The sequence below is a fragment of the Temnothorax curvispinosus genome, unplaced genomic scaffold (genome assembly GCF_003070985.1).
Source record: "Temnothorax curvispinosus isolate PA1 unplaced genomic scaffold, ASM307098v1 QBEX01009094.1, whole genome shotgun sequence".
Taxonomy (NCBI): Eukaryota; Metazoa; Arthropoda; class Insecta; order Hymenoptera; family Formicidae; genus Temnothorax; species Temnothorax curvispinosus.
Genome location: NW_020218874.1, coordinates 72,488 through 85,919, shown reverse-complemented (window position 1 = coordinate 85,919; position 13,432 = coordinate 72,488).

Sequence of the window (13,432 nt, the reverse complement as noted above, 5' to 3'; positions counted from 1 at the left end):
TATGAATATATATATATATATATATATATATATATTCTTTGCATATATATATATATGTTAAAATTTTTTATTTCTCCTTTTTAACTTTCCAAACTGATTAGACAATTATAATTTCTCACCCCTTACATAATAATTTTTAGTGACTAGCCGGAGTCGCAAGAGTTTAGCCCTGAAAATAAAGAAAAGATACGTACGTAGCAGGCGAGCTCGCGTCGTTGAGCGACAGTTCCTCCAGGCGCATCGAGAACATTTTAACCGCCACCATCTTCCACAATTTTCCCTTCCCCCGCGTTCACTCGCGTATAAAATTTTTTCCGACAACCCCGATTCCTCTCCCTGTTCCGGACCGTCCTATTCCCCGGTTCCTTCCGAGGAGCTTAACCAGTTCCCCTATCCGGACCTCCCACACTCCCCTATCCCTTTTTACCTACGCGACGATTACCGCGAGAGAACACCCTCTCCTGCGTTCTCCACCTCGAGCGTGGAAATTCTTTGCGAAATACCCCGGTTCCCTTTCAAAAGACCCACTTCTCCCACGCTCTCCACCTCGAGCGTGGAGATCATTTCCGAAGTTATTTTAATAGATTGATTTTAGTAATAGAATAAAACACATAATAATTAATTAAAAATAAAAATGTTAACATAGAAATACAAGTATAACCACCTTTCACACACACACACACACACACACACACACACACACACACTCGTGACGTACACCCTTCTCTTTTTCTTTGTGTTTTTTTTTTTTTTTTTTTTAATTATAAATGTACTAACCGGGCAGGAGATCATATTAAATGTCGAAGCATCCCCTCAGTAATCCTGTCCGATGACCTCCGAACCAATGTAACACCCGCGTATTCTTCATACACATATACACACACCACACTAGATCTGTACCATTTGCGTTTTGTTTTTATGTTTTTCTATATACATATAAATGTAACTGGCTCATTAATTTTCATCATTTATAATAAATAATTGTAATGTTTTTAATTTCTCAAATTAATGTCTAATTATTTAATTTAACACCTCGTCACCAACCTCCCCCGCTCGCAAAATCGTACACGGTCCGATCCCAGGTAATAGGGATTGCATAATCCTTGACCTAAAACAGGACCGACAATCGCACGGCTCGCAGTAGGCGTAATAGCGTCCTTTCGGACGTTGACCCTCGACTGGAGCCTTCCCAAAAGTGCGTTTGACTCGAGGCACGCGTTTACTCGCGCGACCCGAGATAACTTTTAAGAATTCGGTTACGTCCTTCCTTACCCCGTCCTCTCTGGGTAGCCTTTCCTTCGCTTCCCAGTTTTCTTTTTCACTGAGACTCCCGGGGTTTGGACGTAACACTTGCGCCAAATTTTGTTTACGTATATTATACTTTTCAGCATACTGGCTGGAAGGGACTGTATTGCTTATAAGCGCACTAGTATTATTGCTATTTCTTGCCCGAATCATAAAAGAATAATGATCCCTACTTATGAATTATTATACCGCATTAACAATTCCAACTATCTTATGAACGTAAGAAACGCGATTGATTTAATAAAATACATTAGTCTTTTAAAAATAAGATATTAACTTGTATACGATGATTTACTAACTACAAAAACATCCATATATCCAACTGAAGGTTGAATTTCAATTATCTCGAAATTTCGTGGCAAAGGGCGCAATAAATTAAAAACGCCATAAGGATCTGGGTGATCTCTCGGGTCACGGGCGGGCTGATCACGCTTTTCCGTGAAACGCAGATTTACCTAAGACCCACGCCTCGCGGCGATTGATAAAGTTAAGCCTCTGAAAGGAACTGTCAAAGGGTAAGATGATAACGTACTCGCCAATGAATAGCCGCTAATTAGAAATTGCTCATAGACAATGACGATTTTTGGGAAAACTTGCCACGGAATAGGCGGAAAATCGAAACCTATGTCACGATCAGAAGAGGACTCCACCAATCAAATCAAATTAAAACATAATCCCGCCTCCTTAATTTTGTATAAAAATCGCGACTTTGCGCACTTGGAGTCACTTCTGATCCAGACGTGACCGAAACGTCTTGAAGCTATATTTACCAGCCGTACCTATTACTCAAACGCGAAGCAGATTTCTGTTGCTCCCGCGGTTTTAACCATCACGAGTAGATTCTGTGCGCGTGTCCATCATCCCGCAGCACCAAGCCGAAACCAGGATTCAGACGAACTCACAAATCAGGACCACTACCCCAATTATACGTTTCACGTCCGGAAGAACCCACCGCAGTCACCCCAGACATTTTCCGACCACAACCATCAATAGTAAGTCCGAGGTACCCCCTCGGTTATCTATACACATCTCTACAACATATATATATATATATATATATATATATATATATATATATGTGTGTGTATATACCACATACGAGAACATATATATATGTGTGTGTGTATATATATATATATATATAAATTTGTCTTTAAAATCTGCCCCATTTTGGATTCAAAATCATAAACTAATTTTAGTGAACTCGCAAATACACCGCCGTAAGTCGCTGGGGATCGAATAAATCGAAGCAGGCGGGGCCGCGCGGTAGAAAGAGGAAATTGTTCATATATAAACCGTCTTAGACATTTGTCGCGTCTCGCCCCTCCTCCACCACTCTCTGTCCCTCTAAACTACCGAGTCCTCCCTGATACCCCTGACTCATCTCCCTTCTTAGAATCCTCCTATTTCCCGGTTCCTTCCGCGGAACTCGAGAATTCCTCCCGGAGCCACTTTTTCGACCCCTATTCCCCGCTCCCGTATGAATATCCCGAAGATCAATATTACCGGACATCCTCTTCCGCTATCTCTATATCATCGATCGAGATTCTCGACCCTCGATCACCTTCCCCCGCCCTCTCTACTTCTAGCGTAGAAATCGTTTACGAAGCGATTTGTTTAGATTAGAATATCATTAAAATAATATAACTAGAACCACAATAGTTCCTCGATATGTATACATACTTTATATAAACATATCTAGCTTGTAATTATATTTTATTTTTATACATTACTTTTATATATTCACGTATATATAACCCGTGCTTATTCCCCACAATCTAATGTAAAATATTAATTTACTCATCAAATGTATTTTGACGGGGAGAATACCGATCTTTATAAAAATCCTCCCCGATCCTCCGAATTTGTGTAACACCCGTACCGGAACAAATGTCACTCCACACACACCACACTCCCACGTACTTTATATATAATAATTATTTTTAATTTGTAATAATATTTTGTTCTTTTGTTTTTTGTAATAAATGTTCTAATTATTTTGATCAAATTAAACCCAATGTTTATTCTTTATAAATAAGATCTCACCTCTCACTACCTCCTTAAAGTCGCACAAGGTCCGATCCCCGGTAATAGAGGATATTATATCCTTGACCGAAAAAAGACCGCGAGTGCACGAAAACTCTCAGTAGGCGTAATAGCGTCCCTTCTGGACGTTGACCCACCACTGAAGTTTTCCTGAAAAGTGCATTCGACTCGAGGCACGCGCCCTTCTAGCGTGAACCCGAGATACCATAAGATCTCGTTACGTCTTCTCATACCTTCTCCCTTGGATAGCCTTTCCTTCGCTATCCGTCGAACCAATATACCTAAATTCTGGGGTTCTGACGTAACACTGTAATGAAGATAATTCTTATTGTAAGGTGCCCTACCTGGCATTACATCGATCCCAGATCTTTAGCTGCAATCGAGACACATTCCCACGACAGTCCATTATGAACCCTGTATAAACCGCGACAGAGGGGCACCACAAGTTCGAGGCCATTAGTTTGAAATCATCAGACGTTTCGAGATCATCGATCAATTCAAAATCATCAGTCAGTTTAAGATCATCATCAGTTTCGTTGCAATATTTATCAGCCAGTTTCGATGCGACAACCGCGAATCAAAATCATACCTGTGCGCGCTACCACGAAGGCAGCGTTAACGGAACTCGCCGCAATCACCGACCCTGAGATCCAAAACCGCCACGCGTCGGAATTGGAACCACCAATTAGTAAGTTGAATTTCCGCTCATCTCTCTAACTCTTCGAGTTCTAAAGTCTTACAAGAGGACTCCCCACATAGGAGGACCACGGTTAAAAAAATCGAGTGAAAAAGCATGCAGTTTCCTTGTTCATTTAAATATTAAAATATTTACTATACCAGTATTTAATACCATATGTGTTCAATAGTTAATATAAGTTCTCAGCTTTCTTAAGATCTCAAAATAATGTTTTAATAGTGAGTGGGTGCGGGTTCCACTTAAGCCCCCCACATCACATATATATCAATCATATTATATATAACTTGCCAATAACCTTATTGCCTATAGCCTCAAAAATGTTAAAAATTTTAATACTTAAAATATCTCCTATAATTGAGGATAAAAACTGATACCAAAATATCAATTTGGCTTTCGAAGCACGTAACAGTAAACCAAATACATAGACTGATCCGTAAAATCAAAAGCGATCTAGCCCAGATAGCACAGCACATCGTTATAAATTCGAAAAGATTTCACCTTTTCAAGTTCTTTAGGAATACCCGTAATTTGCCCAAAATAAACTCAAAAAGAATTCCTTCTTGATATGTCAAAAAGAATTTCATAGAAGTATAACTTTTGACTTTTTATGGAATTAATCTAAATGGTCTTAAAAGGAGTTCTTTTTCTATTTGTAATAGGTTCAAAAAGAATTCACTTTTAGTAATAAATACGCATTCGCAGTCTATAATGCTTATCTCGGGCCGTCTCGAGGCAGCATTGCAGCGTTTTCTTTGTCTTCTCTAGTCTTCCCGGCGGCCTTCCCGCTATTTCCCGCTTCTACGCACTTCTGCGTCGGGAAATATATTACGCTTCGACGTAATATTTATATTAGTTGGCCGTAATTGACAACGTACTTGGCACGAGCATCAATAACGATTATCTTTCTATGGATGAAGAAAGACTATTGAGGATCATAGAAGGATGCTCCTTATGCGTTCCTGAGTTTTTGATGTTACAGTTACGCATGTTTGGTAAAATCCAAACCCTCACGAGGGAACATTTACGATCAGAGTTTCCTCCCCTTCCCACTAAAGTTATACAAGGCTTTGGTGGTTATTACGGACCAATCAGCGTAAACAATCATAATTTATATGAGGAAATACCATGCCTCGGTGTCACTGCTGAATCAGTCAGCGCTTCTTCTGACACTCACATATCTGTAAATAAATAAATTAGCATCTATGGATACAATGCTTGTAGTGCCTATCACACTAATTGTAATTAATTTTTTCGTTTAGATAGAAGCAAAAAGGTATTGCTCTGAAGTTTTTCCTGATATTTCTCAGGCTTTTGATAAGATCATGCTGGCTTCCTGTCAACTATAATAAAAATAAAATCAAGTCTACCCTCGAACTTTCACACTATTCTTAGATCTTATCTTGATCACAGAATGTTCCTAGTAAAATACGAAGAAACAGTCACACCACTCCGTGCCACTTACTCTGGTGTTCCACAAGGTAGTGTTCTCAGTCCGCTACTATATCTTCTGAACACGGCAGATCTACCAACAACACCCGGCATCACAATTGCTACATTTGCGGATGACATTTACTAAACGATACGCTTCGCATCAGCTTTTGAAGCGATCAGTGAAAGTAATTATACAAAAGCAGATTTCTTCGAACGAGTTGAAGAAACTTGTCTCTCACCCAAGGGATAACCTCAAGAAAAAAGTGACAGATAGTGATCAACATGATCGTGTTGAGAGTGTTACGTCTTGTAGACTTCGCGATTTCATTCTTTCACAAAAGCCTTTCGTAAGATGTTTTTCCTACAGAATTGTTTTTGGGATGACAAAAATCGAATGATATTTGTCGATCGGCGGGCAGGTTACTAATAATAATGAATCACCATTCTTTCCCGCAGCGAAATCAAACAATAAGTATATTAATTGCGAAACCTGCGCCGCCGGTCAACGGCCGGTCAATAGCCGGTCAGACCGTCATTCCCGGAGAAAATTCGTGAAAAACACTTGAGGGCAGACAATAACAGATAAGAACGAGACGATAGAAATTCCGAAATCTAGCGTCTCGATCCACGAGAAATTGTGAAACCCGCGCCGCCGAAAATTCGTGGAAAACACTTGACGGTAGACAATAACAGATAAAGACGAGACAATAAAATTTTTGGAATCAAGCGTCTCGATCGTTTCCGTGAGAAAAACATGTTTTTCAGATGATGACTAACAAGAGTCATCATCGAAAAAACAAGTTCCCCACCAAAAAAAATTAAATTAAGTTATACTCCTTGATAATCCATCCCTAAAATCATATATAAACCGCGACGGCGGGACACCCATTCATTCTGAAACTCTAAACAGTTTAAACAGTAGAGTCCGCGCCTACGAGATTCTTAGCACAATTATTTCTGGTCTCAACTCCGTTGTCAACTTCATCATTGCTATAAATTCTGTGCAGGTCAATATCATCGCATCGCATTACCGAACCAACGGTCCAGAAGAATCTTCGATTCAGCCTCACCGGCGCAATTACTGACTCAGAGGCATTACATCCCGTGATCACCGTCAGCTTTAATAGTAAGTTTTGAATATCTATCACTCCTTTTTCTTTCTACATATATATATGCGTATATAAAATAACAGGCATACATATATATATATCAATTTTTGAAATTTTAAATAATTTTAGTGTACTCACACGTGCACCGCCGCAGTTCCATAGGGGTAGTTATCCGAAAACGGATAAACCAGAACAGGCGCGCCCGCAAAGTGGAGCGACAGCTTCTTGCCTCATTTCTCAAACGCGAACGGTCTCCGCATATCGACCACCGTATCCCCGATTTTCCCCTTTCACCTTCCCCCTCACCTATCCGCTGTTCCCTTCCGTATCGGGTGTTCTCCGATACCTTTGAATCATCGTCTTTCCTAGAGCCCTCCTATTCCCCGGTTCCTTCCGAGAAACTCGAGGATTTCCCCGACAGCCCTCTCCTGGACTGTTATTCCCCCACTCCATTTGAATATTCAGATCAATCGTGCTATAGATCACCCTCCCCCGCATTCTCCACATCGACCATCGAGGTTCTCGACGGTCGATCACCTTCCCCCGCGCTCTTTTGTTCCAGCGTGGAAATTATATATGAGTCGATTTCCTTAGATTAGATAACCAACATTGTTAATGTAATTTTAAGCACAATAGTTCCTCAATAAGCACATACCCTATACAGCACAGGATATTTTGAGGGACATTTGTGTATCCGCTGGATTATACCACATAATCTCTCCTTTTTCTTTTCATATAAATCCTTCGCTAATAATGATTCTGTAATAGTCCGAGCAGGATGTCAAGTTAATTTAGATTCTTTTCCCTCTAAATTTTGCTCGAAGACCTCCGCACCTTTGTAACACCCCCCCTTTTCCCACACATATACACCTCACACTCGTATATGCGTATATAATGATTTGCCTATTTTTCTGTTATAATCATATTTCGCTTAAATTTCACTAATCTTTTCTTTATTAATAAATGTTTAAATGATTTTGTTATGAATAAATGTATATTGATTGTAAAGTGAATACCAGTCATTTCATAGAATAAGACCTCGTCCTCAGCTCCCTCGCTCTCTAAAAAATCGCACAAGGTCCGATCCCCGGTAAAAGGGATAATATCCTTGACCAAAAACAGGACCACGAGTGCACGAAACTCACAGTAGGCGTAATAGCGTCCCTTCTGGACGTTGACCCATAACTGGAGTTTCCCGCTACGTGCATTCGTCTCGAGGCACGCGACTTTTCCAGCGTGCACCCGAGATATGATAAGATCTTGTTACGTCTTCCCATCTCCCCTCTTCTAGATAACCTTTTCCTTGCTATCCTTCTAAAATATTCTACAATTTCCGGAGCTTGACGTAACAAGAGTGTTCGCGCACTTTTCTTTTAACTTACAAACTCTCTCACTTGTAAACTGGCCAATCATGGGCATTGGAGGTGGCAGCCGGAGCATCGGCTACTTGCGGATAGCGCCTTTAGCTTTCCTTTGTTATGTATATTAGCGCACGCATGCGGCCGTTGCCTCCCTTACTGTCTGTGCTAGTTGAGAAGGCTCGGTTATCACTAAAACTGTATTGTGTTCCTAATAAAACTATTATAGAAGTATTGTTCATACAAAAGACAATTTCTCTTATTATTCTCCGGGACAATCCACAGAGCCTCGTCAACAGATTGTATTGACCGCTAATGCCGAGGAGATCTTTAAGAAGGAAGGTATACAAAATCGCACATGTACATATCATACACTATCTCGTAAAAGTTGTAAAAGTTAAAGAGAACCGAAAAGAGATCTGTATCTATATGCACGTGTGACAAGCACTACTACTTTTTCGTAATACATTTTGTATAGTAAAAATGAGAAGGAAAATCGTCGCTCATGTTCTGTTTGTTTCCAATTAATATTTCACGATGTCAGTAATAAGTAAGAAAATGATAATTAAAACGATAATTTATGGATATATATATTTCGCTTCTTACTTTAATTAGATCATGTTATGTTATTTACAGTACTTCAATATAGTATCTTGTAGCCAATTCGTCGTTAGCCAGTCATTCGTGTTAATAAATTAAGAATCACGCGATAGAAGCCGAGACGAAATTAGAAACTATAAACATGATAAAAGACGCGTTATGCTTGTGGAGAACGCGCCCGCCGAAAGAAAAACCGTTGATGCGACGTATAGAAACCGAGACCGTTATCTATCAGCACTGTCGTAAAACGGGGCATACAGCAGATAAATAAGCCTCGAAGAAATAACAAAAATCGAAATGCATCCAGTTATTCACGAAAAAAATGTTAACAATAATATAATAATAATAACCGTAAACAGTCATCATTTGGATGCTCTGCAGAATTCAAATAATCAAAATTTTAACAATCAAAATTTTAACCCTCAGAATTCAATTGGTCAAAATTTTAGCAATCAAAATTTTAACAATCAAAATTTTAATAATCAAAATACAACGGTAACATGCAGGTATTACGAGAAATCCGGTCATACATTAGAAGAGTGTCGTAAGTGCGCGTATAACAATAGCATCCGTCAAAACTCACAAACTCCGGAAAACGAGCAGATTCCCGCGAGAACAGAGACAATCATCCCGGGAAACACGAAGACTCGCCCCACTCGAGTAGTAACGGGGGAACTAAAATCAGTTACCAAACAGTAAATATAACTCAAATAGAAGACATTCAATAAAGTTAAAAAGCCCAAATTTTATGAGAAATCTAAAATTTTTAGTAAACAATAGATCAGGACCGAATATTATTAAAAAAAATTCTGTTACATCCGATATCATAGTGGGTAAACACGAAATTCTAAGGCTTAGTGGAATCACGAAGCTTCACGTGACCACATTAGGACAGGCACTAATAGATATCTTTGAATGTCCAGTCGCTTTTCATTTAGTTAAAAACGATTTTCCAATTTCAAAAATGGGATTCGGGAATCAGATTTCTTTAAACAATTTCGAGCAAAGGTCAACTAGGATCAAAATAAACTGGAATGGAATAACATTAGCATACCTTTTGAAGAAAAGGAAGAAATATTCCTCCAAAGTCAATTACATATATGCGTGTTAACATCAGTAGTTGCAATATAAGGAAAGTTTCCAGGAGTACGCCATGGAAAAAATAGCCATTCTACAATGTTTAAATTTCCCAGACGACAACGTTATCCATTGCCTTATAGGCTGGATTCGGGGAGCGCGCTATTAGCTCTATTTGCTTATTCTATCCTTGTTTTACACCTAATGAGCGATAAAGATAAAATGATGCAATAGCGCTAATAGCGCGTTCCCCGAACGCAGCCATAGTATCGTGGACTCAGCCGCTAAACATGTTGCAGCATCTATCTGAAAGGATTTACTCGACAATTTTCTCGAGCAGATGCACCACATTACGAAAACAGTCGCAGTACTCATAAGAAGTCACCATCCTGCCTAAATCGCTGCCTTTGTCTTACGATAAAAAATGCGAAGGTATATCTGTAAATAACACAGACCCACAAAAAAAGAAAAGTCTGCGGCATGGACTAGACCATGGTATTCCCATGTCCATGTATTTTAGCCTGCTGAAACCGAATATGACCTCAGTTTTGCCCCTACACGTCAGGATTTTTTTCTACAGCCAAAAACAAGATATTGCCTGCGCGACGCCTACGTAATCGACGCCACTCAAAATCACCTAACTTGGAAAGAAATGTCAATCCCTCTAATTAAAAGAGATACTACAAGTTCCATTGACAAGAGGACCAACGTGGCTTCCCCATCCGAAATGTTTACTATCCCGGCAAGGACACGTACTACATTGCCCCTCTGAATCATTAACCCCAACATAAAAATGGGTTACGTTCCACGAATGCACGTGCACGACGACATTTACTTAGGAGACGCCGTCGTCACGAATCGCGGCGGTGTAGCTTACATTGGCGTTATAAATACCGGCAAACAAAACGCGTGGAGATCTCGCTACCGACGGTCGAACTTTTAGAGGTAGAAACCTACTCTACCACCGGGCCGCCCTACGCATCCGTATCCTCTCCCAATAAGGGTCATAAAAGTTTTTAAGCAAGTCATGCATTGATCAAATAAAAGAACTACTCCGCTTAGACCACTTGAACAACGAAGAGAGGGAGCACGTACATAACCTCATAAAGAACAAGTAGAGAAATCCGAAGAGTCACGGACTCACTGTTGGCCTGGGCGTAACATTTTTTTGAAAAGCATACCGGGCGGCATGCACGCAACAATACACATAATTGTATATTAAAAAATATATATATATATATATTTTTTAAATTAACCATTTTGTCAACATTATAGTGGATATGGTTCGATAACGCGCCGGTGCACGAGATCCAACTTTTCAATATGGTGAGGATTCCCTCACGTATAGGTGTGTATAAATATTGGCAAGTGACATTGAGAGTCAAGTGTTTAAATTTTTTTAAATTTTTTTAAAATTTTTTTTAAATTAAAAAAAATTTTTTTTCAGCCCAATTTTATATATATGGATGAGATCCAAATACGTGGTTTTATTAATATACAGCACCAGCGTTGGGTACGCTGGGTCAGAAGAATCAATTATGAAAACAACGACAAAATATGGGACATTTCGGGATACGAGAACATCTACGGATTTCGAATACTGTTTGAAATCGAACATGAGTTTGACATTGAAGAAGTTTGGTAATTCTCAAAATTTTAAAATTTTTATAAATAAATAATTTTTTTGTAATTCCAAGTATAACATTTATTATTCCTTGTTCTCTGCCAGACCGCCCACGAAGCGGCAACAAAACTCTTCTCCTAATCCCGATCCAGTGGAAAATAAAGAAAATCTTATTACCAAAACCCCGACGCAGACGAAGAAAACCTCATTATCCCCGATAATTCCGACGCAAACGAGGACGACGCGTCAGACAACGATAACGACAATAAAGAACACGAGAACTCGGATCAAGGGATAGCCCTGAACAGCGACGAGACCGACGATATCGACAGCTCAGCTTCAGAACTCTTCGATAACCCGAACGAGCCCTTCGACTTGCACCCAGCTAAGGCACAAGTAGCCGAAATAAGGGACCACTTCCTGGCACGAAAAGACCACCTAGTTGTGTTCATCTCACAGCAGGGGAAACCATGTGACTCTGGCAGCCGAATGTTGTTACAACAAGAAAGATTGCCAGTAATCGTGGATTCGACCCTCGAGCGAGCTAGAGTGGTAACAAAGGGAGCAACGAAGATAATCGCACTTCTAGTCAAAACACAAGAATCAGAAGAAACAAAAAGGAAATGGATAAAGGAATCCATTGCGTCCTTACTTGACGTTTGCACCGAACTGGAACTGCCAACTGTCTCCATCTGCAAAGGAGAAGTTGACGGCATGCCATTCGCAACCACACGCCGAATAATAGGAGACACCTTCCAAAGAAGTCCTACAAAAATCCTAATATGCAAAAACTATATCTCGATGCCGTCCGAATCTGAGAGAGCTGAGATCCTGAAGAAATTCCACGTCTCTGCCATCGGAGGACATAAAGTGGTAACAAAAACGTATAAACGACTCAAGGAGCGATATTACTGGCCTGGAATGAAACAAGACACAGAAGACTTCACCCGCTGCTGCCAAAACTGCCAATTGAAAAAGTTGGTTTGTGTCAAGACGCGACAATCCATGATCCTCACTGACACTCCTGGGGCAGCGTTCGACAAAATATCAATGGACATAATGGGACCATTGACAACCACGAATGCCGGAAACTCCTGTATCCTTACGATCCAGGACCTACTCACGAAATACTCCTTAGCTATTCCCCTGAAACGAGCCTCTGCCATCCACGTGGCCGACGCTTTCGCGAAAGAATTCATCTGCATACGGCGCGCCACGAGCCTGGTTAACCGACCAAGGTTCACATTTTCTGAATGCGTTAATGCGGAACATTGCAAGGAAATTCCGAATTGCGACTTATAAGGGTGAAATCACACGATACAAGAATCAGCATGCGGGACAGAGGATGCGTGATTCGAACAGCCAATCAGCGCTCTTCCGCATTTTTCTGTACCTTTTATGTATGCGTTTGCGTTACTACTTGTGACTACTTGTTTAACCTACAAAGTTTTAATTGAAAAAGTATTTGAAGATAAATGTACGGCAGAAGTGCTATATGCTCACCTGAGCCATAGCACGTTAAACCACATAAAAAATAATTAAAAAAGTATCGGTAAATAGTTAAAACTCGGTAAATAGATAAAACATTGTGGAGATGGACGTAGAGGTTAGGGAAGATTCAATACGTTGTAATACAAGTATAAAAAAAGTTTAATTTCTTAATGTTGAAATAAACAATAAGAAATATAAATTACTTTTTTCAAGTATTAACAGTGCAAATATTGCAACTTTTTGTTGCCACAAAAAAATTCCAATTTAACGGAACACTCATGCTTTGCCGACATTAATTTTGCAAAAGAAAATTGTTGCGTGTATGGTTTCGCACTGAGCGCATTCCGATGGGCGATAACGAGGGCGATAATATTGCTTATGTTTCATACAAGATATGTGCGTTGGCGCCGCGTCTAGTCAGTCTCGTCTAGCGTGTGTTAACGGTCAGTCGACTTGTATATTAGCGTCTCGTAATTTTTCAACTCGTATATTAGCGTCTCGTAATTTGTAATCTTACGTTATTGCACGGTGTATGAAAAGCTCTGCTGTTTGTGCGAAGCGCGAGAAGTCGCTTCAGGTTATGGGCCCAGCACGCTTCCACTGCGCTTGAAGATTACATCATGTTGACTTCGATGCAAATGCCTCAGTTCGAGAAGCTGTCGGGCGTCGACAACTTCCTCATGTGGCGTCTCCA